Here is a 26,732-nt window from a genome sequence, read left to right on the forward strand (position 1 = left end):
CTTCTATTTGCTTGCATCTTCACTTGGATGCCTAGAACATGAGCTATTCAGGCTCTGTCATCCCTAATAGCCTTCCTTCCGCCTCCCCCGGAAAACACTGACGCTGTTTACTGACTTCTTGCCGTCATTTATACCCTCACAGGTTATGCATTCGTATCTAATTTCCAGTTTGTAGGCCCTCACATTATGACTCTAAATTTTTCTGACTCACTGAATACTTGGCCTTCAGATCATTCTTCCCTCAATGTATTATGACAATTTTCTCTCCCAAATCTCAATCTCATTTTATTTCCTGTATTTCTCTAAAGATGTAATTGAACCGCTGAACTTTCACATTGGACTTCTCCCCTTATGCTTAGTATGAGCACTTACTAGAGCAGAAGGTGGAAGACCACAATGCTTTAAGGAAATAGCAGATCATAGCAACGTACTGGTCCACAGTGGCTACCCATTTGCCTCCCAAGTTAACCCAAGGTGCTGATTTTAATCTAGTATGCTCCTAAAGCCTGGATTATGTTTATTTTCTCATGATTCTCAACAGGAAATATGTAGTGATTCCCTTTCTTCCTAGGCAACAATGAAGTAAGTTAGACCTGCCAAAAGCTTTCATTTGCATATTCTTCCCCTCCTGACACTAAAGACTCTTCACCCATTTACTTTGAGGACACCTTCTCCAAGTGTATATGGCTGACAATAAATGAGGCACTCAGGGAATTACAGTGATGCTTTCCAGCCACTGAGAAACCACTACATGAATTCGTTAAATTGTCATCAGTGGCTATTGAGTTAGGTAGCGCTTTGAGAGAATCTATTAATTACTGGACATTTGATAGGATTATTCTATCAGGACAGTAATATGATTTGCTCTAAAAATTACTGTTATCACACTACTTTTGTAAACTTGCATGTATGTAATTGTAGTTCTGCTCTTATTTATTACAAGAGTCACTGCATACTCCCATGCCTACAGGAGCCAGGCACGTAATGCAGCGAGCAAAGCTAGGAGGATTTGTTTCATAAGAGACGCATAATTTATAGTTTTTCAACAGTGATGTATTTCCATATCAAATACAGAGGGACACTCTTCCTGAGTCATCTTTGGTTTTCCAATCCTGAAAAGAGCCTTTGATGATATAAGAAATAAAGAAATATTTCACTTTCCTCTCAACTCTAAGAAAGACAGTGTGAACATAATGATAGATAGCCGCTGACACTCAGCCAGGTGTGGCACAGCAATACGGAGTGGTGGGGCTTCAGATAACCCGGTGAGGAATCTTACTGCTGCCAGGATCGTCTTATTCTTCCAGAGAAGTAAGCAGTCTGGAATTTAAAACTTGCTAATATGTTAGTTCATTCCCTTAATAGAAGATCACTCACTAAGCGAGGTCTCCATGTATTGTTCTTTTTTTCTTTTTTAACAATTGTATTTATTTATTTTTAGAGACAGGGGAAGAGAGGGAGAAAGAAAGGGATAAAAACATCAATATGTGATTGCCGCTCGCACACCCCCAATTAAGGATACAGACCGCAACCCAGGCGTGTGCCCTGACTGGGAATCGAACCAGTGACCCTCTGGTTCACAGGCTGGAGCTCAGTCCACTGAACCTCACCAACCAGGGCTGTATTATTCTTTATAAGTTCTACAGAGAGCCCTATCTTTTCCTATCCTGCCTCCTAATTGTTAAGATATGCAAAGCAAAGCAATTACCTTCCAAATTTTGCATTTATTTAGGTTTCATCAACCTGATTTTCAAGGACAGATTTATTTTATTTTAATGAGTTTAAGAAGTCCCAGTTTGATGACCACATCATTGTATGCATCCCGATATGAGACAAGTGACTTCCCTGCATCGACCCACTCCCACTTCCCAGGCCCAGTGTTATTTCATCTCTGACATCTGAAACTCAGGAACCTATTGTCTAGCCAGAAACTCCTCCTTTCATCAGTCCCATTCCCTTACTTCCTCAAACCGACCTCCTGTCGCAAGGACTGTGATTCTTCCCCTCATCCCGTGTTCAATCCACCAGCACTCCTGTCTACTTTCTTTCCCTACCCAGCCTGGGCCTCGTGACCCAGACCTCCAACCACATTCTCACCAGCACCCTACCCTTCACATCACTGTCCTTCGGTTGCACCTACCTAGCCAACCCACAGCTTTGCATAACTCCAACCACGACTTTCCTCATACGTGCCCCAGGCTGCTACTGTGCTAGAGAAATAACTCACATAGCCATGCTGACTAGTCAAGTGAAGGAGTTCTGTGTTCAGCAAGGTCTCTGGTGCTCCTGGGCAATATTTCACCCTTTTCTAATTGTCTCCAATCTCCGTTTTCCAAACTATTCCTCTCCAAATCCCAACTGACCCACTACCCCTCCTCCCATCAGTAGTCCTAGGACTCTATCTCACACAGACAATAAGATACATCAAGAAATAAACTGCTTTAATGTTTCCTGCATCCCACTGATCCTTACCTCCCCCACCACCCTTGCTGTCTTAAGGTAATCCAAAATCAGAAACTCTCTATGAATGCCGTGTGTGATGATTGGACTTCTCCTGTTCTGGTGTGATTGTTCTTTCTTTTGGGACCACAGGGCTTTGTCACTCTCTTTGGGTAGAAGGTAGAGTGGAGTCTTCCCTGAAGGAGTGGCCAGTCTCCCTGTGAGTCATACAAGGACAAGAAGCAAGAGTTTGGAAGGCAGCCTTAGACCAAAGAGAGAGGAAACGCTTTTCTCTTCCTGGTCCACCTTCTCTTGGGCCCAGTATCTCAGGTCTTCATGGGGGCTCCTGAGCCGTGAGGAGGAGTAGGGCCTCCCGGAGCCAGGACTGGAAGGAGCTGATTCCTTAGAAACCCCGTAAGGCTGTACCTGTGAGCTCTAAGGATAGGGACATTTGTGTGGCCAGTTTAAAGTTGCTCTTAAACCAGGGTGCTAGGAGAAGTAAGGAGGGGTTGGGTGGTCTGCGAAAGAAAAAGGAGCCCCTTTCTCCACCCCCACAGTGAGTGTGATGGCTGCAGCAGCCATTAGTGAGATTCCAGGGGCAAGTACATCCCTGAGGTGGTGGTACGAGTGTCCCTCTCCTTCGCAAACCTGCCAAACCAGGACAGTTCTCCCACCTGTCCTGCCTCGCTAGTCACACGCCTGCATCCATTTCTCTCTCTATAAGCTGTCTTCCTTCCACATATAAATACAGCTTGCTAAAGGTTTTTTTCAGTTGCCAGCCTGTTGTAACTGGTTTCCTTCCTCTTCTACTGAAATGGCCCTCCCAAAAGTCATGGTTGACAACCTAATTAACAAACCTAATGGCTACTTTTTAATTTTCATCTTCTTTGACATTCATAGAATACTGGATATTGCTAATTGCACTTTTATCATTGAAACTCTTTCCCTGCAGAGGTTCTTGGCTTGGTTGTGCCACAGAAATCTCAAGCTAACAAGCCTCAGATTTAATTCACCAGATATGTGCTCCATACAGCCATTCTCCTTTGCTCTGTGCTTCTTTCAGTAGTGCTGTACCCACAAAGAATTTGGCATCGGCCTTCACTCCCTGCGCCCCTTCCTTGTTCCAGTTAACTATCAAGACATAGTTAATCATGTAAACCAGCCTAGAAATTTCTCTCCGCCCCATTCCCACCAGAATGGCCTGGATTACTGTGTCATCACTCTAGGCTTGGATTATTGGATCATCCTGCTTGACTCTAGTCCCTCCCGGTGTCAATCTACTTCTCAAACCATCAGAATTGTCCTGGGGGTGTGCGGGGGTGGTCTCTCCTCAACCTAAAAGTCTCCAACAGTTCCACGTCGGACAAAATTCCTTCTCTGCAAAACACGCACACAGCCCATTGTAACCTGGTCCCCAGCTTCCCTTTCAGCGCCATCTCCAACCCAGATACGCTGCCTGCATGCCAGTCACACCGACCCGTCCCTCTGAAAAGGCTGTGCATTCATTCTCCCGCTCTGAGTGCTGGCTCGTGGTAGCATTCATTCTCCCGCTCTGAGTGCTGGCTCGTGGTATTTGCTACGGTTGGAATTCCTGTTTCCCTTCCTCCTTTGGAAGAACTTAGAAGCATCCTTCAAGGACGTGCAAATGTTTCCCCCTTTGATAAGATGTTCCTGACTCCTGAAAACATAATGAGTTGCTCCTGGGCTCCTCAAGCACATAGTACAATTTACAAGGCTTCTCTCCATTAATAATTGAGCTTATCAGAGTCTGACACCTTCAAACGTCACCAGACCAGGACCTGACATATAATAGACCCTTAATAAATGTTTTATTTTAATTAATCAGCCTTTTAAAAAATCAATCATTGACCTTCATATGCTTATAAAGAGCTTTCTTATTTCATAAGGCCTCCTTTGCAATGCTGAGCTTGTCTTATTCCATGCCTTCCCATTTTTCTCCCCATTTTTTTAAGTTACCCGATACAAATAAATCCATTCATATACTAGCACCTGTTCATTACACACGTACTTTGTGGAAAGGACTATACTTGATGTCATGGGGGAAGGCGACTGGGAACTTGGGGTTGGAGGAGGTTTATTTTCCATGGTGTATACATGACATTTCCAATTTTAAAAGTAATTAAAAATAACAAATTAAAGGAGCAATTCCAGCCCTACCATGGGTCAATAAAAATCCTGACCTAGCCGTGAGAGGTAGGGTGTAGCAAAGCCTGACCAGACCAAAAACATTACCTCTCCAGCCTGGCCCACTGCCCACTCCTTTCTTAATTAGTTAGAAATTCCCACAGTAGCAATGCACAACACAGGAGGACAACAGCTCCAGAAGGCTGTTGTTAAGATGTACAAATTACCTGGAAAAAGGAAGCTTCCCTAGACAGCTCCCAATTATGCTCATTAGCAAAAAAAATTTAGCCAAATGTCACCTTGTCCTTTTTGGCAGAGTCATATGGGGGCCACATGAGAGAGAAGGCAGGTTAATGTCATTACCCAGAAGGTGGAGGACAAGGCTCAGGACACTAGCCACCCCTCCCCCACCACCACACCCTGAGCAGAGTGGGAAGGGCAGGCTCCTGACATGTGAAGCGAGATTGCGAACCCTGTGTCGTGGTTTTATTATCTGGCTCTGTGCCTGCCCCCCCAACGGCATAACACCTAAGAGGGGGCTTAGGAAGGGAGCGAAACTAGGCTTTGAAGAAAGGGATGGAGCTGGCTTGCTGAACAGAGGTCAGAAGCTCATTCTAGGGAAACCAGAGAGCAAAAGCCAAGACACATCCAAGTTCCTCTCCTTGTCACCAGTCCCTACGCAAACATTTCTTGCATTATTAAACCTTAGTTAAGACATGATGTGAAGGGAGCCTTAAATGATCTTTTAAAATCACATGATCTTGTAAATAGAGGATCTGGAGCTGAACTGGGACTAGCAGAACTAGAGGAAGTAGATAAATGCGGCCACGGGATTTCAGGCTCCTCGGAGAGGAAATCTTCCTAGAGGGACCATTCAGGCCCTGGTATGCATTCATTACCAAAGGGGCCTTGGAATTTCCTTCCCACAAGAACCTTAAGGACAGGACAGGCAATTATCTACCAGGATGGTGTCAGCAGCTCCAGCCCGAGGGCAGAGTTCACAATGAATCACTCCTTTGACCCGCTGGTTCCGGGGATTTAAACACAGATTTTTTAAAAGTTATTTTTTAAGTCAAATTAGATGCTTTGTTTTCCAGTTCTTGGTAGTCTTTATTTTAGTGGAATTACTCTTTGGTGTGATACAATGAAACGAAATGTTTTAGCCCTCCTCAAATCACATGCGCGTCTCACTGGAGTGTCCAGTTCCCTACCATTTGCTGTCTTGACATTGAATCCCTTTGTAATCACATGTCCCATTGTCCCATGTCCCTGAATTCGAGTGTATCTTCTAGTTGGTCCATTTTCCCTACCTTCTACATTAGCTCCCCTGGTTTCCCTTTTCCGCTGGGCCAAAGATCCCAGGACATTTTCTCCACTGAATAGAGATTCTGCACTCAGTGAGTTATGCAATAGCCCTTTTCCTAACATGGAGACTTCTTTGAGGATAAGGACTTGCTGTGTTTGTAACACAGTTAGGGACAATGAAAGGGCCTGGTAGAGAAAAATGTTAATGCAATTAGAGCGTGTGGAGGAATTTTAAATCTCCCTCAGTCTCCAATTCTGGTCATGGGCGTCCTAGGTCTTTAACTCTAAGTTATATCCAAAGTAAAAATGTTATCACCATATTCCCCAGCGTCAAATTGCCCCCATAAACATTTTGCACACTGAGTCATCTCTACGTTCTTTTATCCATCTGTCTCCCTATGAAGACCATATTAGTCTACACGGATGTTTCAGTCATAAAAATGATCCCAACCACCTCTGCGCTGCCTCTCTTTTCCTTTTATACACACAGCTTAAATCTTAAGTCTTTCATAAGCCCTTTCTCTGAAGTGGTGTGTAAACACTTCATTCCAACAGTCTGCTGTTCTCACTCTTCCTTGAAGGGAAATTCAAACCTTCTGTCTAACGGCAGGAGGCGGCTAGGCTAGGTGACTCAGCCCCCGGACCTGAGATGCTCTGGCCCGGAGTTCAGATCAGAACCCTTGCCATTTACACCGCTGGACAGAGACAAATCCTTTAAACTTTGGGGATTTCATTTTCTTCTGCAGTCACATAGGGACATACACAGACCTGTCTCCCAGGATGGATGCAGACCGACACCGCAAACATGAGATGCTATAAATGCTGATTGAAAAGGGAGCAACTTGAGCTCACAAATAATTTCCCCAGAAAGTCAATTAGACCCACAGGGTTTTTCTTGCACACACAGGAAGTCTCAGCCTCATCTCTGTTTAATGTACTTCCCTTCTCACTGATCACCGTGAAGGTGATTGTAGGGTGTAATAAAAAATGTCACAGTAAAAGTTTCTGTGCCCCCAAATTCCAGAGCCCCAATAAGTGGCCCCCATATTTCCATCTTGAGTAAAACAAATGGCTGTTCAATCACAGAAAATGAGCACTTGTTGGACCACACAGGTTGCCTTTCCTTTGTAACGCCATCAACAACTGACTCCTGGACATTGTGTTGACTGGGGCGTTGTCTGGCTGTCCCAAAACTTACACAGCATGTAATGAACTTTCTGATCCATCTCATGAGCGAATAATTCTGAAGAAAAAGAAACACATCTTGTAAAACAACGAAAAGGACACAAAGTATGTCCTCCTAAACCGTAATCTCATAGAAAGGAGAGAGGCTAGCCCAGCCACCAGAGACCGTAGTGGGGAATGTATTCATCCACCCAGAAAGGTGGACGCGTAGCGGGGTTCACACGACTAGTTAGGAGGAACATGACTATTCCTAAGTATTAAAATGAAAGGAAGGATTAGTGGAATTAGAGCGCTCTTTCTGCAGCTGGCTCAAAAGCCCTACTTGTTCCTGGCGTGAGAGGAGTAGGGGGAAGGACCCAAGTACTTACCAGCTTCTCTGGGCAAGTCCAGATCACACCAGGCCACAGTGCAGGGCCTGTGGGCATCTTGGAATGAGCCTCTGAGAAGTGGCCTCACATCCCAATTCGGGCCTGACCACAGGCCCTTCAGGGGTGAGTACACAGGGGTCTGAGGATGGGACTGCTTTAGGAACCGAACTTTATGGATTTATTTCATAAAGACTTTGTCTCTAGAATCTGGAAGTGGGAATTCAGTGAGTGGATATCAGCCTGGGACTGCAACTACATAAAACCACCACCAAAAAAAGGTGTCAGTTTCAGGAAAGAGGGGAATGAGGTAGAGGGAACCAGGGTCTATAAGCGCTACAAACCCCACTTTTCTCCTGAACCAACAGCCGCCCCCAGTGTGTGAGAGGGAAGGGAGAATGCTGTGTTGAGACCAGGAAGAGGAGACAGTTGGACACATTTACTCCCACTTTAAGGAGGCTACAGAGGCACTTCCTAAATTGGTAACTTGCCCAGGGCAAAAGATGGCTTCAAAGTATCTATCAAATTAACCACCATGCAATTATGAGGGAGACAAAAAAATAAAAGCCAGATTTCCTCCTAGACAGTCCAGCCCAAGAGGAATAGGTAGCTACTGGGGACATACTATATTTCTGTATTATTTTTTTCAGCAGACTGGGACCCAGTGCAATAATCCCAATGGGCTGTTGCTTTGCTAGAGTCACACAGACCTGGAGAATTCTCCCCACATCCCTTCCTGAGTTCCCTGTACAAAGAAACAACACCTCAAAGAGTTCGATGAGAATCACAATCTCCATTTAGGCTTGAGGGTCAACCATGCAGCTCAGTGGAGAACTGGTAAGCACTCATTACATACCAGGCAGCATTTCAAAGGCTTCTCCCTGAGCCTCCCAGAAACTCTGATAAGTAGGTACTGTTACTTTCTCCATTTCACAAATGGTAAGACTAAGCAGGCCCAGAAAAGTAAATCGACTTGCCAAAGGTCAAGCCACAGATGAAAGATAAGCCATCTCACAAATTCAAATCTTCAGGGATGTTCTGATGGGTTTTAACCCTGCCCTGCGCTGTGGCTGCTCTGTTTCCCAGGATGCAAGCAGACAGTCAAGCTTCCTCCTTCAGTCCTCCAGAGAAGGGCTGTATTTGAAGGCACGTGAGCTTTGCGCCTCCAGGACGACGTATGCTAAGGCAGAGCATGTGACAAGAATCACAGGCCTGAAACCCAAAGTGTATGGGGGCAAGACTAGTTCTCTTTGGGTTCAGAAGTTGCAGAAGATGAGGATTCTAGGGCTGTGTGAGGAAGGAAGTGGGTTGGAGGCAAGGCTTGCTTTTCCTCCTGCTGCTGCTCCAGGCAAAAGCCCTGGTGGGCCAGAGCTGAGTCCCATCTGTTGGACACCTGACCACACGCTTCTCTGGAAGTAATAAAAGAGCACTTGACATTAAGTGGAGGAGACAGAAGAAGAGAACTTTTAGCCATGATTTCACCCTGAGGGTGGGGAAGCACTAACCAGAGGACTTTCCCAAATGTGTAGGGCTGGAAGAGGATCTCACTGAGATGACGGAATAGCTTATCTAGAAAATCCAACAAATCATCCTCAATCAGCGTGTGACAAAAAAAAAAGTTCAGCAAAGTCCCAGAATATAAGGAACAAGCAGGACCAGCTACATGGAGGCAGCCCACTGCAAAATGAAAATGCAGATCCTTTTTTGTTCGGAAATTAAGAATTTTGAGACAGTGACAGCAGCATTAAACAAAGTGCAGGAGCCCTGGGAGCAGGACCTGTGTGACCGCGTGGGTTGAAACACCATGGAAGCCGGTCCCTGGTCAGGGCTTGGAGAGGAGAAGTTGGCCAAGTGCAAAAAGAAATTCATAGAAATATAATTATAATAAAAGATCTCAGAGCTAAGGAACCGTGGCAGAATCTGTAGACAAACAGAAGAGAAACAATGTAGCCGGAAAATATAAGAAAAAAGTAGAGCTAACGGCCATATGGAAAGTATTGAATCATCAACAAGGGATTATAAAGATTCTTTCTAATTATACAAATTAATCATATACTGGGACAGAAAATGCACGTATCTAAGGCAAGAAATAATAACATGAAGTCTGTGAAACCACAGTTTCACATCACAACACAACAATACAATTATAAATAAACCAGGAAAATAGAATTCAGCAGAAACAAACCACATGAAAATTAAAATTCGAAATACCACAGAAAAGCTATAGTAAAACCCTTTTTAAAAATAGTAAGCATATAAGTACAACGCATAATTTTTTTAAGTATTGGTTTTTATTTTATTTTTTTAAGATTTTATTTATTTATTTTTAGAGAGAGAGGAAAGGAAGGAGAAAGAGAGGGACAGAAACATCAGTGTGTGGTTGCCTCTTGCGTGCTCCTTGCAGGGACTTGGCCTGCAACCCAGGCATGTGCCCTGACTAGCAGTCAAACTGGTGACCCTTTGGTTCACAGGCCCACAGTCAAACCACTGAACTACATCCACCAGGGCATCTCATTAATAACTAATGAGATGCTGGAAGAAGTGTGCCGAGAAGAAAATCTATCTCTTCACATATATATTAACAATAAAACAAGAAGGGAAACATCATGGATTAATCCTATACCTAAAGAACTTCAAAATGGCCCTGGCTGGCATAGCTCAGTGGATTGAGCGTGGGCTGAGAACCAAGGTGTCACAGGTTCAATTCCCAGTCAGGCCACATACCTGGGTTGCAGGCCATGGCCCCCAACAACCACACATTGATGTTTCTCTCTCTCTCTCTCTCTTTCTCCCTCCTTTCCCTCTCTAAAAATAAATAAATGAAATCTTTACAAAAAAAAGAACTTCAAAATGGAATAATGCAATAAACTGAAACAGAATAGGAAAGTAAAAATACAACAAAAATTTTAAAATAAAAGATAATAGACATAAACAAACAGAAGAGTTTGTTATTTTCATTTTGACAAAATGGACAAATGTAATAAACCATTGTCCCACCAAAAGGAGAAATTGTAAAGAAGTGTAATTAGGGAAAGACAGAGAGATCCAGTCAAGATGGCAGCGTAGGCAGACATGGCTCACATCTTTGCACAACCACAACAAATTACAACTAAAATGTAGAACAACCATCACTCAAAACCATCAGAAATCGAGTTAAATAGAAGTCTGACAACTATGGAATTCAATGACATCCACTGAGATGGGTAGGAGGGGTACAGATGCAAACCAGGCTGCCCTCTCACTCACATGTGGTGGATAAAAATCCGGGAGGAGTATCTCAGGAATGAGGAACCCCAACACCACACCAGGCCCCCCCATCTCAGGGTTCCAGTGCCAGGAAGAAAGTCCCCACAACTCCTGGCTGCAAAAACCAGTGGGGATTGAGTCAGTGGAAGAAACTGCTGAAGTTCCAAGCAGTTCCTCTTGAAGAATACACACACACACTCACCTACTCAGACTTACTCCCTCTGAGCTCCAGCACTGGGGAAGCAGCTTGAAAGGCACTGGTGGCATTCAGGGAGAAACTGAAGTATCTGGCACCAAAATGAGCAGAGCCATTGTCCCTTTTCTAAACCTTCCCCCCACAAAGCCATATCTGAGACTCCGTCTACCTGGCTAACACTGTTTGACCTGCCTTCGAGATCCCCAGAGACTCTGCCCCACCCAATGTACCAGACTACCCATGCTGCTTTTCTTTATGAATGGCTGGTCTTGGCTTATGCTTCACAACTTCCTAAATTCTAAACAAGCAACAGCTGGCCTCAGTGTGCTCCAGGCCTGGCATTAGCAGCAGCCAGCTTAGATTCACAGCCTGGCTTCAACTGGGAATCTCCAAGCTCAGCACAAGTAGCAGCCATCTCAGATTGCTTTATAGTTCAGGCAGGGTACCCTAGGCAAAACACAGGAGGGGGCTGACCTTGGCCTCCACCACACAGGGAATCCCAGGGCCTATGCACCCAATGGACAGCTATGGACCATGTCACCATGTCAAAGTACCACTACCCTACCCCTGCATAGCTGATCCTCTATAGAGGGCAGAGGGTAGTGGCCAGTGGTCACAGCCAGTCCTTGCAGCTAACTGGCCTGGGTAAATCCCTCTCATTGATCTTCCAACAGCAACCAAGTCTCAACTACAAGAGGAAGGTGTACTCAGCCCACACGAAGGGTGCACGTAAAGTACCCAACTTGGGTAAGAAAGGAGCCTGTGCCACTGGACCCTATAGGACACTTACTATATTAGGCCATAATACCAAGACACAGAGTCAAAGCAGCTCTACCTAATACATAGAAACAAACACAGAGAGGCTACCAAATTGAGGAGACAAAGAAATATAACCCAAATGAAAGAACAGAACAGAAACCCAGAAAAAGAACTAAATGAAAGAGAGATTGTCAACTTATAAGATGCAGAGGTCAAAACACTGGTGATCAGGATGCTAGAGAAGTGTTTGAGTATGGCCAAAAAATAAAGGAAGAAGTGAAGGTTATAAAAGGTGATATAACGAAAAATATACAGGGAACCAATAGTAAAGGAGGAAGCCAGGATTCAAATCAATGATTTGGAACAAAAAGAAGAAATAAACATTCACCTGGAACAGAGAGAAGAAACAAGAACTCAAAAAAAATGAGGAGAGGCTTAGGAACATCTGGGACAATTTAAACATACCAACATCCAAATCATAGGGGTGCCAGAAAAGAGAAAGAGCAAGAAATTGAAAACTTACTTGAAAAAATAATGAAAGAAAACTTCCCTAATTTGGTGAAGGAAATAGACATGCAAATCCAGGAAGCCCATGGAGTCTCAAACAAGTTGGACCCAAAGAGTACCACACCAAGACACATCATAATCAAAATGCCAAAGGTTAAAGATAAAGAATCTTAAAAGCAGCAAGGGAAAAGCAAAGAGTTACCTACAAAGGAGTTGCCATAAGACTGACAGCTGATTTCTCAAAAGAAACTTTGCAGGCTAAAAGGGACTGGCAAGAACTGTTCAAAGTGATGAAAAGCAAAGACCTACAACATGGATTATTCTATCCAGCAAAGCTATCATCTAGGATTAAAGGGCAGATCAAGTGCTTCCCAGACACAGTAAAGCTAAAGGAGTTCATCATCACCAAGCCCTTATTATATGAAATGTTATTTAAGAAAAAGAAGAAAATTAAAACTATGAACATTAAAATGGTAATAATTCACAATTATCGATGAATGAATCAAAAAATAAAAACAAAAACAAAAACAAACTAAGCAAACAACCAGAACAGGAACAGAATCATAGGTATGAGGATCAGTTGGAGGGTTATCCACTGGGAGAGGGGAGAGGGACAAAGGGGGAAATGGTGCAGGGATCAAGGAATATAATGGGTAGGAACAAAATAGACAGGGGGAGGTTAAGAACAGTATAGGAAAGGGAGAAGCCAAAGAACTTAACATGCACAACCCATGGACATGAACTAAGGGGGGATAACTATAGATAAGTGGGTAGTTGGTGGAGGAGGGCAAAGGGAAAAAATTGGGACAACTGTAACAGCATAATCAATAAAATATACTTAAAATGTAATCCGGGAAAGATAAAATAGCATAGATTTTGTTAAATGTCAAAGAGCATTGTTCTTAACTATAAGTGTATTGCTAATTCATTTAATAATCACACTTGTTTGTCACAAATATGTAATAACATATGCAACAAGAAATAGAAAACATTATTAATTCATGATATTTAAATAGGAAAAATTGAATATTATGATCCTGATGACTTACCTGAAAATTTTTCCAAGTTTTTAAAGAATAAATAATACCTTATGCTATTTGAATTGCTTCCAAAATATATTTTTTAAAGTATGAAATATTTCCTAAGTAAATTTATTGAGCCTTTGTTGTTGGGATAGAAAAATCTCATTAATGGAACAAAGGTGCAAAACCTTAAGCAAATCTTAGCAAACAAAATGTAATAGTTTCACATTTTATTTAATATGGAAAAAGCAGGATTAACTCCAAGAATATAAAGTTGGTATATTATCACAAAATGTTTAATAAAATTAATAATAAAAATAAACAAAATAAGTACAGTTGATTACTGCCTTATTTAATAAAGCACAGAAACTTTAATAATAAAAGCCAAATACAAATGCTGCACAATGTATTCAAGTAAGAAAATTAAAATATATATAGGGAAGAATGAATTTTAAAAGTCTGGTTTTGCAAATTAATACAGCTGTATCTAGAAACTAGAAATAAACAAGCCCCAGAAGCACTCAAGATAATTAAGAAAAGATCAAAGGAATCAAGAGTAACAAAATTCAATGGCATTCCCTAACACTGAGGAAACACCACTAGAAAATCCAAAGAGTTCCTATAAAAACAAATTTTAAAAAGGTTAATGATGTCAGATAGAGTAACCTGGTTTTAGAACATTGTAAAACCCATGCCTGACTGGTGTGGCTCAGTGGGTTGGGCATTCTAGGGTGAAGTGAAATGTCAGGGGTTCAATTCCTGGTCAGGGCACATGCCTGGGGTGCAGGTTCAGTCCCTGGTCAGGGCACGTATGAGAGGCAACAGATGTTTCCTTCTCATATTGATGTTTTTCTCCCTCTCTTTCTCCCTCCCTTCCCTTCTCCCCCCAAAAATGATTTACGTTATAGTTTAAAAATTGTAAAACCCAGATGGAAAAATAAAGGAATGTACAATACATAAAGCAAAAATCAGGCATTTGGGAAGCCTAAAATTTTTTTAAAATGCAATATTTTTAAATTAATAGAAAGACTTAATGCACTACAAAGTCAATGGTGACATAAAATAATATACAGATCTTTACAAATTGATGGTGCCCAACATCTGGATACACAAGGAATCCCTAATACCAAATACTATTTTAAAGATGTGATTGTACTCATGTTCTACTTCAAGTATATTTTAAACAATTGGAATAATTATCCAAAACTCAGGAATTAGGTGTAGATAATTAGAAAAATTAATTATATGGAAAACCCAGGCATAAATTCAAGGCATTAGCTCAGGAGTATTCAAAAGAAATATAATATGCCCTGGCTGGCGTAGCTCAGTGGATTGAGCACGGGCTGGGAACCAAAGTGTCTCAGGTTCGATTCCCAGCCAGGGTACATTCCTGGGTTGTAGGCCATAACCCCCAGCAACCACACATTGATGTTTCTCTCTCTCTCTCTCTCTCTCTCTCTCTCTCTCTCTCTCTCTCTCTTTCTCTCTCTCTCTCTCTCTCCCTTCCCTCTCTAAAAAAAAATAAATAAATAAAATAAATAAAATCTTACAAAAAGAAGTATTTAAAAAAAATTAAAAATAAAAAAAAGAAATATAATGTAAACCATATATATAATTAAAATTTTCTCACACCCACATTTCTAAAAGTACAAAGAAACAGGTGAAATTACTTTTAAATAATGTTTTATTTAATCTATTTAAAATATTTCAAGGTGTAATCAATATGAAAATTATTAATAGTATATTTTACATTTTTGTTCATAGTAGTCTTTGGGATGCAGTGTATGTTTTATATCTACCGCACAAATCAGTTCAAACTATCCACATTTTATGTGGCTAGTGGCTAGCACATGGGACAAAACAACATAGATAATAATACTTGACCAATTGTTTATATGTAAAAATTTAGTATATATTTATAATATATATATAAATGACTCTAAAGAAAAAATGAATGCAGATTTCATAGTCTGTTCAGGCTACTATAACAAGATACCACCAACTGGACAGCTTATAAACAGCAGAAATTTATTTTTCACACTTGGGGAGGCTGGGAAGTGCTGGTGAGAACTGCCTTCCTCGTCCATAACTAGCACTGCGGAGATCTCTTTCATATGAGTACTAGTCCTACTCATGAGGGCATCACCCTCGTGACGTAATTACCTCCCAAAGGCCCTGCTTTCCAGCACCGTCACTCTGAGTATGAGGATTTCCACACGTGAATTTCAGGGAGATACAAACTTTTGAACTTAAGCAACTATTATCATCGTAGCATTATTTGTAGTATCAGTACATTGAAAACATCCAAATGGTACTAAATGAGGGCCCAGGCTAAGAAAATAGTGTGAAATCAACAAAATTAAACATTCTGTAACAAGCCTAAGGTAATGTTAATGCTCAAAAAAATAGCATTGTAATATTGCATGAAGTGAACAAAGGCCAAACAAAGCAGCTATATATTTAAAAACGTTTCTGTGCAGTGACAAAGAAAATACCTGAATTGTGAGGAGTGCAATATCAATACGGCCATAATAGTATAGGGTGACATATTAAAGCAGTTTTATGTTAATCATATGTCAATGGATGTAAGGCCTTTATTCTAATAGAGACTTCTGTTTACGAAGGAAGGAAAGGAAATGCTATGCTCTGTCGCAACCTGACCACAATGATTACCAAATTTTGGTTATACAGTGCAATCTCACCAAGTTTGACTTAGGGGTATTCAAAATACTCACCTCTCTCTTCCATGCAATTTTAAATGCTGCCAAATTATGTTTTTTCTTTTTCACCTGGGGTTCCAGGAGAGAATTAAGCCCCAATATCCTAAGACATTCATTCATAGTAATCAATGGATTCACTTACATCTGGAATTGTGCTGGCTCGGCACCCTCGGTCCTCTCGCCAACAAACCAGGGGTAGCCCCCACTATATCCCTTTGGTAAAGCTCCAACAATGATGTCTTTGCCCTCTGGTACTCCTCTTCTCCCTCTAAGTACTGCACATGTGGGGGCTTTAACAGGATGGAGATTGTCAAAAGAGGGGATGATACATGAACTTCTGAATAATTCTGCTTCTATCAGTGAACAGGCAAGAACATCATCAGCCCCTGGAGACTTTCCCAGGAAGATGAATGATCATCCGAAATCAAATGGAAACAAACCAAGGCCAAAGAGCAGTAAATCAAGATCCAAATGAACACATTGAAGGTTCAGCCTTGGACCTTACATCAAACAATATTCAGTGTTTTGAAAAATGAGAAAACTGGGAGGGCAGAGGGTTTGATGGCATCACTTCATGAAAACAGTTCCATTCACATCAAGCTCAAATGAAAATGAAATGCCCGTTGTAAAGAAGTTGAGTGAAACATGTGTCAAAGCTGTTGATAGCTAAGGACCCCTCAATCTATGTTCTACAAAATCGTATCAAAAATTGAATGAATTCTCCTTCATATGGTCATTCCCTGGGACTGATTCCTTGGGAAACTGACTCTGAAAAGGCGATTAAGGTATAGAAGGATTGTCAGGAGTATTGTCAGAATCAACCCATACAAAGGAAGGGAAATAAAGCGGAATTGGGCAGAGGGAGGGGCTGGATTGTGCTGTAGTCACAACACAGGTCTCAGCCACCACCATGGGAAGTTCTGAGCTGGGATGGCCCTTCAGAGTTGCCCTGTGTTGGTCGAGTAGGAAGCTGGGCTTTGTATCCTTCTACTAACCAGTTATCAGATGTGGGCTGCCCTGGAAAGAGGGCATGACCTTGGGTAAGGAAGCTCTTCCCAGCCAAGGGCAATTCTGAAAACCAACTGAGGGACATCAGCTGATAGCACCCTCTACAGCTGAGGAACCAGATAGATCTACGGCCCTGAAGGTAAATCTGGGTGGTGCACGACAGCACCTACTACGTTTCTTTAACAAGAATTTGTTGAGCATCAGCTATGACCCAAGCACTAGGCTCAGGTCTGTGGGGACACGAATAGGAGCAAGATGTGTACAATTCTTGAGAATTTTCACATGTCTAAAATAAGGACACATCCCATAGTGAGTAAATCGAAAACCTTTGACTTAAAAGGCAGTAAGAGACACTGTGTTTTTGTTTGGCATCAAAACCAGTTTGCTCTTCCTTTCTCCATTTTGGAGTGGAATTTTAAGAGTACCTTTAAAAAGTTTACTAGTCTGGCCCTCTCAAAGCTCATTTGGATGGCTTGATGTTTTAATGACATCAAAGAAGTGTTGAATTTTAGACCTAGAAGAGACATTAGTAATGTCATGCTATAACCTGTCTCCCAAAGTTGGAGACATCCTTTCTATAGCATCTGAGACACATGGTGATTCAGCTTCCCTTACATACTTCCAAAGACAGAGAACTCCCTACCCAGAGAGGAAGCCATTGTTCCATTGTTGGGTAACTTCAGTGGTTACTAATGACTTCTACCCATTGAGTCTAGTCCTGCTGTCCTGAGCAATATCAAATATCGATACTACTTCAGGTATCGGGAGACACCACTCATCTTCGTCTTCTCTACTCCAGGTTAAATATAACCAGTTCCTCTGTCTCATTAAATTATATCTTTTAGGTATCTTCCCAGTCTTTTTCCCTGTTTCCATTTCCCTAAGACTGTTTGCCTTATTTCAGACCTAAGCTTTACATTGCTGATTCCAACCAGCTCTAAACTGCCCTCCCAAGAATCCATTATATTACAGACCAGAATCATATTTTTAAAATACAGATCTGCTTGTCACTCCCCACCCCCATGCTACAGTCTGTTTGAATCCAAGATCCCAATATCTAACACAGCACAGAGGATCCTTCAAGATAGGCTTCTACCTGCCGTTTGGGCCTCAACTCCCACTACCTCCAATGTACAGCCTATGACTAAAACACCCTCTCCTATTTGTACATGGTCTCCTCCCTCCTTGCTGTAGGTGTCCTCTTCTGTCTGTCTAATGACCTTCTATTCAACCCTCAAAATCAACTTGAAAAATTCAGCCCCTCTGTGAAGGCAATCCCAAAGAAGTTGTTTCCATCTCTGTATTTCTACAGAACTGTCCAACCCTCCCTGTTACCATTTATCATATCGTTCAGTAATTATCAGTTGTGAGTGGCACTTTCCTAATTAGAATGTGACCCCTTGAGAGCAAAGAATTCTGGTCTATTCTTGGCATACTGTAATCGAGCACATGAGTAAATTAATGAATGAATAAGTGAGTACATATCAAATACTTTTAAAACCTTCATCAGCATAATGATCCCTCACTAAATTGTTAATATTTATCTTAACCAACCAAGGGCAGCTTCTTCTTTTGAGTGTGCAATTAAGTTTCACAACCTGAAGACAGAGATATGCATTTATCTCTGTAAAGTTCTATCTGTAGAGTTCTTATCTGTCACACATAAAACCAAAATCTAATCTTAATTTTATTACCTCTTAGGTTAGCTAGTCCTATCTTAGTTTTGTACCATTTGTATATTTTTATACCAAAAAAGGTAAAAAGGTATGAATTCAAATACATGACTGACAAAATTCATAGCAAGAATTGGCATCCTTCCAGATGCCCAGATGACAAGCTACGTGCAACCCTGTGGTGCCAGCACAGAAAGTCCAATCCCCTCGTCTTGGCATCATTGAAAAACTAGGCAATCCATGCATTCCTTCTTCAAGATAGAACAGTGAGTGGGTCTATCATTAAAGTTCTGTATTTGTTTAAAAGGAGAGATTCTAAGGTGATTAGAAATGTAAATTAGTGACAATTTTCTTGTAGTTTCAAAAAAGTACATTTCAAAATCTTATCTTTATTCTTGACCCCATGTTCAGTCCACATTGGTGACATAAGTCATATCTTGAACTAATGAAGGGAAAGGAAACATATAATTTATTAATGTATTATTGTGCTTTCCTAAAGCCAAAATGCAGCCCCTGTCCCATTTTATCTTTAATAGTCTATGTATTTGGAGAGAAAACATTTTGTTTTTTATTGATTATGCTATGACAGTTGTCCCAAATTTTCTCCCTTTACCCTATGCACCCAGGACCTACTATTCCCTACAGCAATCACCCCTCCTTAGTTCATATGCATGAGTTATTCATATATGTCCTTTGGCTACTCCATTTTCTATATTGTTCTTAATGTATACCTGTCTACTCTGTACCTAACAATTTGTACTTCTTAATTTTTGCACCTTTTCCCCCAATACCTCCATTCCCCCTCCCAACTGATACCCTCCAAATGATCTCCACATCTATGATTCTGTTTGTGTTCTGCTTGTTTGGTTAGTTTATTTTTTATACTTAATTGTTGATTAAGTATACTTAATTAAGTATACTTAATTAAGTTGTGAATTTATCATCATTTTAATGTTCATAGTTTTTATATTATTTTCTTAAATAACTCACTTTAACACTTCATATAAGGGCTTAGTGATGATGAACCTTTACCTTAACTTGTTGGGGAAGCACTTTATCTGCCCTTCAATCCTAAATGATAGCTTTGCTAGATAGAATAATCTTGGTTGTAGGTCCTTGTTTTTCATCATTTTGAACAATTCTTGCCAGTCCCTTCTAGTCTACAAAGTTTCTTTTGAGAAATTAGCTGACAATCTAATGGGAACTTCCTTTGTGGATAACTCTGTGCTTTCGTCTTCTGGCTCTTAAGGTTCTCTATAGCCTTTGACATTTTGATCATGATGTGTCTTGGTGTGGTCCTCTTTGGGTCCAACTTATTTGGGACTCCATGTGCCTCCTGGACTTGCATGTCTATTTCCTTCACCAAATTAGAGAAGTTTTCTTTCACTATTTTTTCAAATAAGTTTTCAATTTCTTGCTCTTTCTCTTCTCCTTCTGGCACCCCTACGATTCAGATATTGGTAGGTTTGAAGTTGTGCCAGAGGTCCTTAGCCTATCCTTGTTTTTTGGGATTCTTTTTTGTTCTTATTGTTTTGATTGATTGTGTTTTGCTTCTTTATGTTCCAAATCATTGATCTGATTCTCAGCTTCATCTACTCCACTATTTATTCCCTGTAAATTTTTCTTTATTTCACTTAGTATAACCTTTATTTCTGCCTGGGTCTTTTTTATGTTGAAGTACCAAGTGGATTCCTTGAGCATCCTACTAACCAGTGTTTTGAACTCTGTGTCTGATAGAGTGTTTATCTCCATTTTGTTTAGTTCTTTTTCTGGAGTTTCTTTCACTTGAGCCATATTTCTTTGTCTCCTCATTTTGGCAGCCTCTCTGTGTTTGTTTCTATGTATTAGCTAGAGCTGCCTTAGTAGCATGGCCTGTAACAGAAAAGCACACCCATTAATTGGATGGGGCAGAGCCTTAGGCAATCGCCAGGGAAGGGCAACCCGTGTAAACCAGATTGATGGATTCTCAAATATCGTGTCTCTGCTCTGTGGCTCTGTGTGAAGAAGGGCTCAGAAAAGGGACAATGGCTGCTGCCTGGCCACAGGGGTTTTGTCCTAGAGGAAGCTGTCCCCCTGCCCTGATGCCAGGCACTTTAATTTCTTCCCATGTGCCACTGGTGCCCTTCCAGATGCTGCCCCAGTAGCAAAGCCCAGAGGGAGTGAGTCTGTATAAGTCCTAAGTCTGTTGCAACCCCTTTAAGAGGAGACTCCTGAGAATCCTGTAGTTCTGCCACCCCAACCTCTGGTTTTTACAACCAAAAATTATGGTGACTTATCTCCCTGGCAGTGGAACCCTGAGCTGGGTGGTCTGGTGTAGGGCTAGGATCCCTCACTTCTGAGGTATTCCTCCCAATTTTTACTCACCATACATGAGTGTGGGACTCCCACGTCTCTGGGTCTCTGTGTCTCTCTGCACATCTCCACACAATCTCTGAGTCTCTACCCCTCCTACCCATCTGAATTAATGCGATTTTTTAAGTTCTTTGTCAGACTCCCATACAGCTTGATTTCCTGATGATTATGGGTGATATTTGTTTTGTAGTCTAGTTGTAATTTTTGCTGTGGTTGTGCAAGGAGGTGAACTGTGTTTATTTGTCCCTCCACCTTGACCGGAAGTCCACATTTTGTTCTCAATGTTACTCTAAATAGATCTTTTTGTCTGTCTCTCCCTATAACAAAATGATATAGTTAGGTTATAGATTAAATAACCTATAGATCTAATTATAGATCTAACTACAGATTAAATCTTGCCTCATTATGCAACTTAGGGTATGTCTCTTACTCTAACATGAAAACCTTTGCTGTCTTTTAGAAGCTTAAAAGTGGCGTCCCTTGGAAAAGGTTCTGATCATTCATTCCATTGTTAAGTCAATACCAGGGTCACTGTCCTAAAACCTGAAAGTGTCAAATGGGAAGACAAGGTTTATTTGTAAGATCTAAGAGTTAAAAGAAACAAAAAGATGATTTTGCTCACTTTTCCAACTCCAGTGCTGGAAACACAGTTGATGCTCCTTTAAAAATGTGTAACTGAGGTATTAAGATAGCATGGCCCTAAGGGTTTAAAATATGGAACCTCCATGCAAACCTGGGCCTTTTAAAAAGTCCCTTGACTCATTCATTCATAATGAGGGCCTAAAATGTTATACACAATAGGGGAAATCTGGGAAGAAGGAAGAATAAACAGAGGAATGAAATGTCAAGATTTCCAAATTCCACTGTAATGTTTCAACTAAAACACATAAAATTCTTCACCATCATGATTATTTTAAATTAACCTTTTCATCACAATAGAGTTTTAAAATCCACAAATAAAGTTAACATGTCAACACACCATCAAATATATTTTCCTGCATATCCTGCCTTTTAGTGCATCAGTTTAAGCTTGTTTCTATTTGCTAAAGAATCTTGATGACCTATCCTAAGGTTATTGTAACCCTCAACTCCCAACAGTCATTTCTACCCAGTTAAAATGAGATTAAAGTGTTATGCACTAAATTAGAACATTTTAAGAAAACTCATTGCTAAATTTAGAAGATGCCAGTTGTTCAAATTAAAGTTTTTCCTTTTTGGATTCTGAGAATGAGGCAACAATCTATTGCCTTACTGAAAAAACTAGATGATGTTCCTTTGGCAGTGAAACATTCATAAAAGTCCACAGCACAGTATTGCTCATTCCTCACTTCTGACTCATACACATTTTTGGAAATAATCTTCCTTTGAATGTTGCTGCAGTGGGAAATATGAAGAGCAAAGTTGTTTTGGCACAATTTCACTCTTGTTTTGTTGAGTTATGAACTGTGTTTAGTTTCACGCTTTTGATTTTGTTCATTCTGGATGATATATTTGCACACATCACATCTCTATGTACATGAGAAATAGACATGCGATGGCACCTCCTATGATTCGAAAATTCTCTATACAACTACTCACAGAAGTTTCTTTTATAGTAATCTATTACTTTCTATCATGAAAATACATAATGCCATTAGTAAGATAAATTTTATATAATACGTATTGTAATACTTTTATTTGAGAATAAACATTGACATTTGTAGTTATGCATAAGAAAAAGTTGATGAGGATTAAATGTTTATATATAGTTCATTTTACTTTTAAATAACAAGGGAAAATGAATTTATAAATTTCAATGCTTTTAGGACATATCTTCTCAATGATAGTAAAAAAGTGAAAATTGTTTCTCTCAGTCTAGCTCAAGAATATTCATTTCTGAAAAATGTTTGTAAACAACTCTGGTCTGCTATGATTGCTGCCTACTCTGAAGTTGAATGGAAACTTAATCTTGTTTCACTCATTTTGGCCCTTAATGTTGACCTTTCAAGACTTTACTGTTTACTATGTTGTGTTTTGGAGCCAGAGATAAGCTTGAATCTCATGTTGGTCCTCATCAATACAATGAAATGATCATACCTTCCACAAAGGAGCATGGTAACCATTAATGAGCTAATATATACAAATTGTTTAGCACAGGGCTAGGTGCAAGGTGTAAATGAGCTATAAAACCAACAGCTATTATTATGATTTGACAGTTATATATGTGTTATATGCCTGCTGAAATATGTAGAGGTGAAGTGACATGATGTTTGTTACTTACTTGCAAATGGTTCAAAGAAAGATATAAACATGGCCATGATGGAGGCATAGGCACACATGCTTTGCCTCGTCACACAACCATAAGAAGGATCACAACAAACCTCAAAACCAAAACCAACCAGAATTGCCAGAAAATCAAACTGTATGGCAGTCCAACAACTAAGGATTTAAGACGAAATATTCATCCAGACAGGTAGGAAGGGCAGAGATAGGGAGCTGCAGTGGGAGAGGACATACCATGCCGGCGGCAATGCGGTGGTGGCCATTGGAACTGGCAGTCCCACATTCACATGTGGCAGACAAAAACCAGGAGGAACACCTGGAGAGCCCACAATCCCAGCCCCTGGACAGACCATGCAGCCCAGGATTCCAGCACCAGCAAAATAAAGCTTCATAACTCCTGGCTGTAAAACCAGTGGGGAATGGGATGGCAGAAGAAACTGCCAGCCTCTCAGAAGGGTCCATTTAAAGGGACCAAGAATGTACAAAACCCACCCACTTGGGAACCACCACAAGGGCAATAGCTAGAGTGGTGCCAGTCGTATGTGGGAAGTGGGTAAAGTGATGAGAAATGCAAATGTTGAGCAAGTGTCATTATTCCCTCTCCAACCCCTCCCCTACATACAGCACTACAAAGTGGTGAGGCAGGTTGCCCAGCTCTGGCAAATACCTAAGTCTCCACCCCTTACAATGTAATAAGTGCTCTAAGACAGGAGTCACAGCAGTTCTACTTAATACACAGAAATAAACACAGGAAACCTGCTAAATTTAGGAGACAAAGAATATGGCCCAAGTGAATTAAATGCAAAAAAGAACTAAGCAAAATGGAGATAGCCAACTTATCAGTTGAAGAGTTGAAAACACTGGTGATTAAGATGCTCAGAGAACTCATTGAGTACGGCAAATGTGTAAGGAAAGAAATGAAAGCTACGCTAAGTGAAATAAATAAAAATCCATAGGAAACCAACAGTGAAGGGAAGGAAGCTGGGGTTCAAATCATTGATTTGGAACATAAGGAAGAAATAAACAGTCAACCAGCACATAATGAAGAAACAAGAATTTAAAAAAAAAAAAGCAGAGAATAAGGAGACTCTGGGACATCTCCAAAACTGCCAACATCCAAATCATAGGGATGCCAGAAGGAGAAGAGAAAGAACAAGAAATTAAAAGCTTATTTGAAAAAGATAATGAAAAAAAAACCTTTCCTAATTTGGTGAAGGAAATAGACGTATAGTTCAGGAAGCACAGAGAGTCCCAAACAAATTGGACCCAGAGAGGACCACACCAAGACACCTCATAGTTAAAATGCCAAAGGTTAAGGATAAAGAGAGAATCTTAATAAGCTGCAAGAGAAAAGCAGAGAGTTACCTACAGAGGAGGTTTAATTCCCATAAGACTGACAGCTGATTTCTCAAAAGAAACTTTGTAGACTAGAAGGGACTGGCAAGAAGTATTTAAAGTGATGAAAAGCAAGGACCTACAACCAAGAATACCCTATCTAGCAAAGCTATCATTTAGGATTGAAGGGCAGATAAAGTGCTTCCCAGACAAAGTAAGGCTAAAAGTTCATCATCACCAAGCCCTTATTATATGAAATGTTACAGGGACTTATTTAAGAAAAATAAGGGGACTTCCAGCCAAGATGGAGGCATAGGTAGACACACTGTGCCTCCTTGCACAACCAAAAGAAGGACAACAACAATTTAACAACAAAAAACAACCAGGACTGACAGAAAATCAAACTGTATGGAAGTCCAACAACCAGAGGGATTAAAGAAGACACATTCATCCAGACCAGTAGGAGGAGCAGAGTCAGGTAGCCAGGACTGAGAGGGCTGGCAGCAAGGCAGTGGCTGGCAAACTAAGCGGTCCCACAGTCACGTACAGATAAACCAGGCAAAACTGGGGAATGGGATGGACCGCACATGGTGCGGAAATAGAGCCTCAAACCACTGATTGAAAACACCTGTGGGGGTTGAGGTGGCAGTGGGAGGAACTCCCAGCCTCACAGAAGAGTTCGTTGGAGAGACCCACAGGATCCTAGAATGTACACAAACCCACCCACATGGGAATCAGCACCAGAAGGCCCCACTTTGCTTATGGGAAGTGGGAGAAGTGACTGAAATCCGGCAGAGAGCCGAGCAAGTGCCAGTGTTCCCTCTCGGACCCCTCCCCCACATACAGCATCACAACCCAGTGACGTGGGTTACCCTGCCCTGGTGAACACCTAAGGCTCCGCCCCTCTAATGTAACAGCCAGTCCAGACTAAAAAAAAAAAATGGCCCAAATGAAAGAACAAATCAAAGCTCCAGAAAAAATACAGCTAAGCAACAAAGATGTAGCCAACCAATCAGATGCACAGTTCAAAACAGTGCAGGATGCTCACAGAATTGGTTCAATTTGGTCACAAATCAGATGAAAATATGAAGGCTATGCTAAATGAAATAAAGGAAAATGTACAAGGAACCAATAATGGGAAGGAAACTGAGACTCAAATCAATGGTGTGGACCAGAAGGAAGAAAGAAACATCCAATCAGAAAATAATGAAGAAGTAAGAATTCAAAAAAATGAGGAGAAGCTTAGGAACCTCCGGGACATCTTTAAATGTTCCAACATCTGAATTATAAAGGTACCAGGAGAAGAGGAAGAACAAATGGAAAAGTTATTTAAACAAATAATAAAGGAGAACTTCCCCAGTCTGGCAAAGGAAATAGACTTCCAGGAAGTCAAGGAAGCTCAGAGAGTCCCAAAGAACTTGGACATGAGGAAGAACACACCAAGGCACATCATAATTACATTACCCAAGATTAAAATTAAGGAGAGAATCCTAGCAGCAGCAAGAGAAAAGGAGGCAATTACCTACAAAGGAGTTCCCATAAGACTGTCAGCTCTTTTCTCAAAAGAGATCTTATAGGCAAGGAGGGGCTGGAAAGAAGTATTCCAAGTCATGAAAGGCAAGGACCTACATCAAAGATTGCTCTACCCAGTAAAGCTTTCATTTAGAATGGAAGGGTAGATAAAGTGCTTCCCAGACAAGGTAAGGCTAAAAGAGTTCATGATCATCAAGCCCTTATTATATGAAATGTTAAGGAAAATGAAGATAAAAAATATGTACAGTAAAATGACAGCAAACTCACAATTATTAACAACCACACCTAAAATAAAAACAAAAACTAAGCAAACAACTAGAACAGGAACAGACCCACAGAAATGGAGATCACATGGAAGGGTTAGCAACAGGGGAGTGGGAGGAGGAGAGAGGTGGAAAAGGTACAGAGAATAAATACCATAGATGTTAGGTTGAAAATAGATAGGGGGAGGGTAAGAATAGTGTGGGAAGTGTAGAAGCTAAAGAACTTATGACACATGGACATAAACTAAACAGGGCGAATGTGGGTGGGAAGGGGTATGCAGGGTGGAGGGAGGTGAACCGGGGAAAATGGGACAACTATAATAGCATAATCAATAAAATATATTTTAAAAAAGAAAAATAAAATTAAAACTATGAACATTAAAATGGTAATAAACTCACAACTATCAACAACTGAAT

The sequence above is a fragment of the Phyllostomus discolor genome, chromosome 7, assembly GCF_004126475.2.
Source record: "Phyllostomus discolor isolate MPI-MPIP mPhyDis1 chromosome 7, mPhyDis1.pri.v3, whole genome shotgun sequence".
Taxonomy (NCBI): domain Eukaryota; kingdom Metazoa; phylum Chordata; class Mammalia; order Chiroptera; family Phyllostomidae; genus Phyllostomus; species Phyllostomus discolor.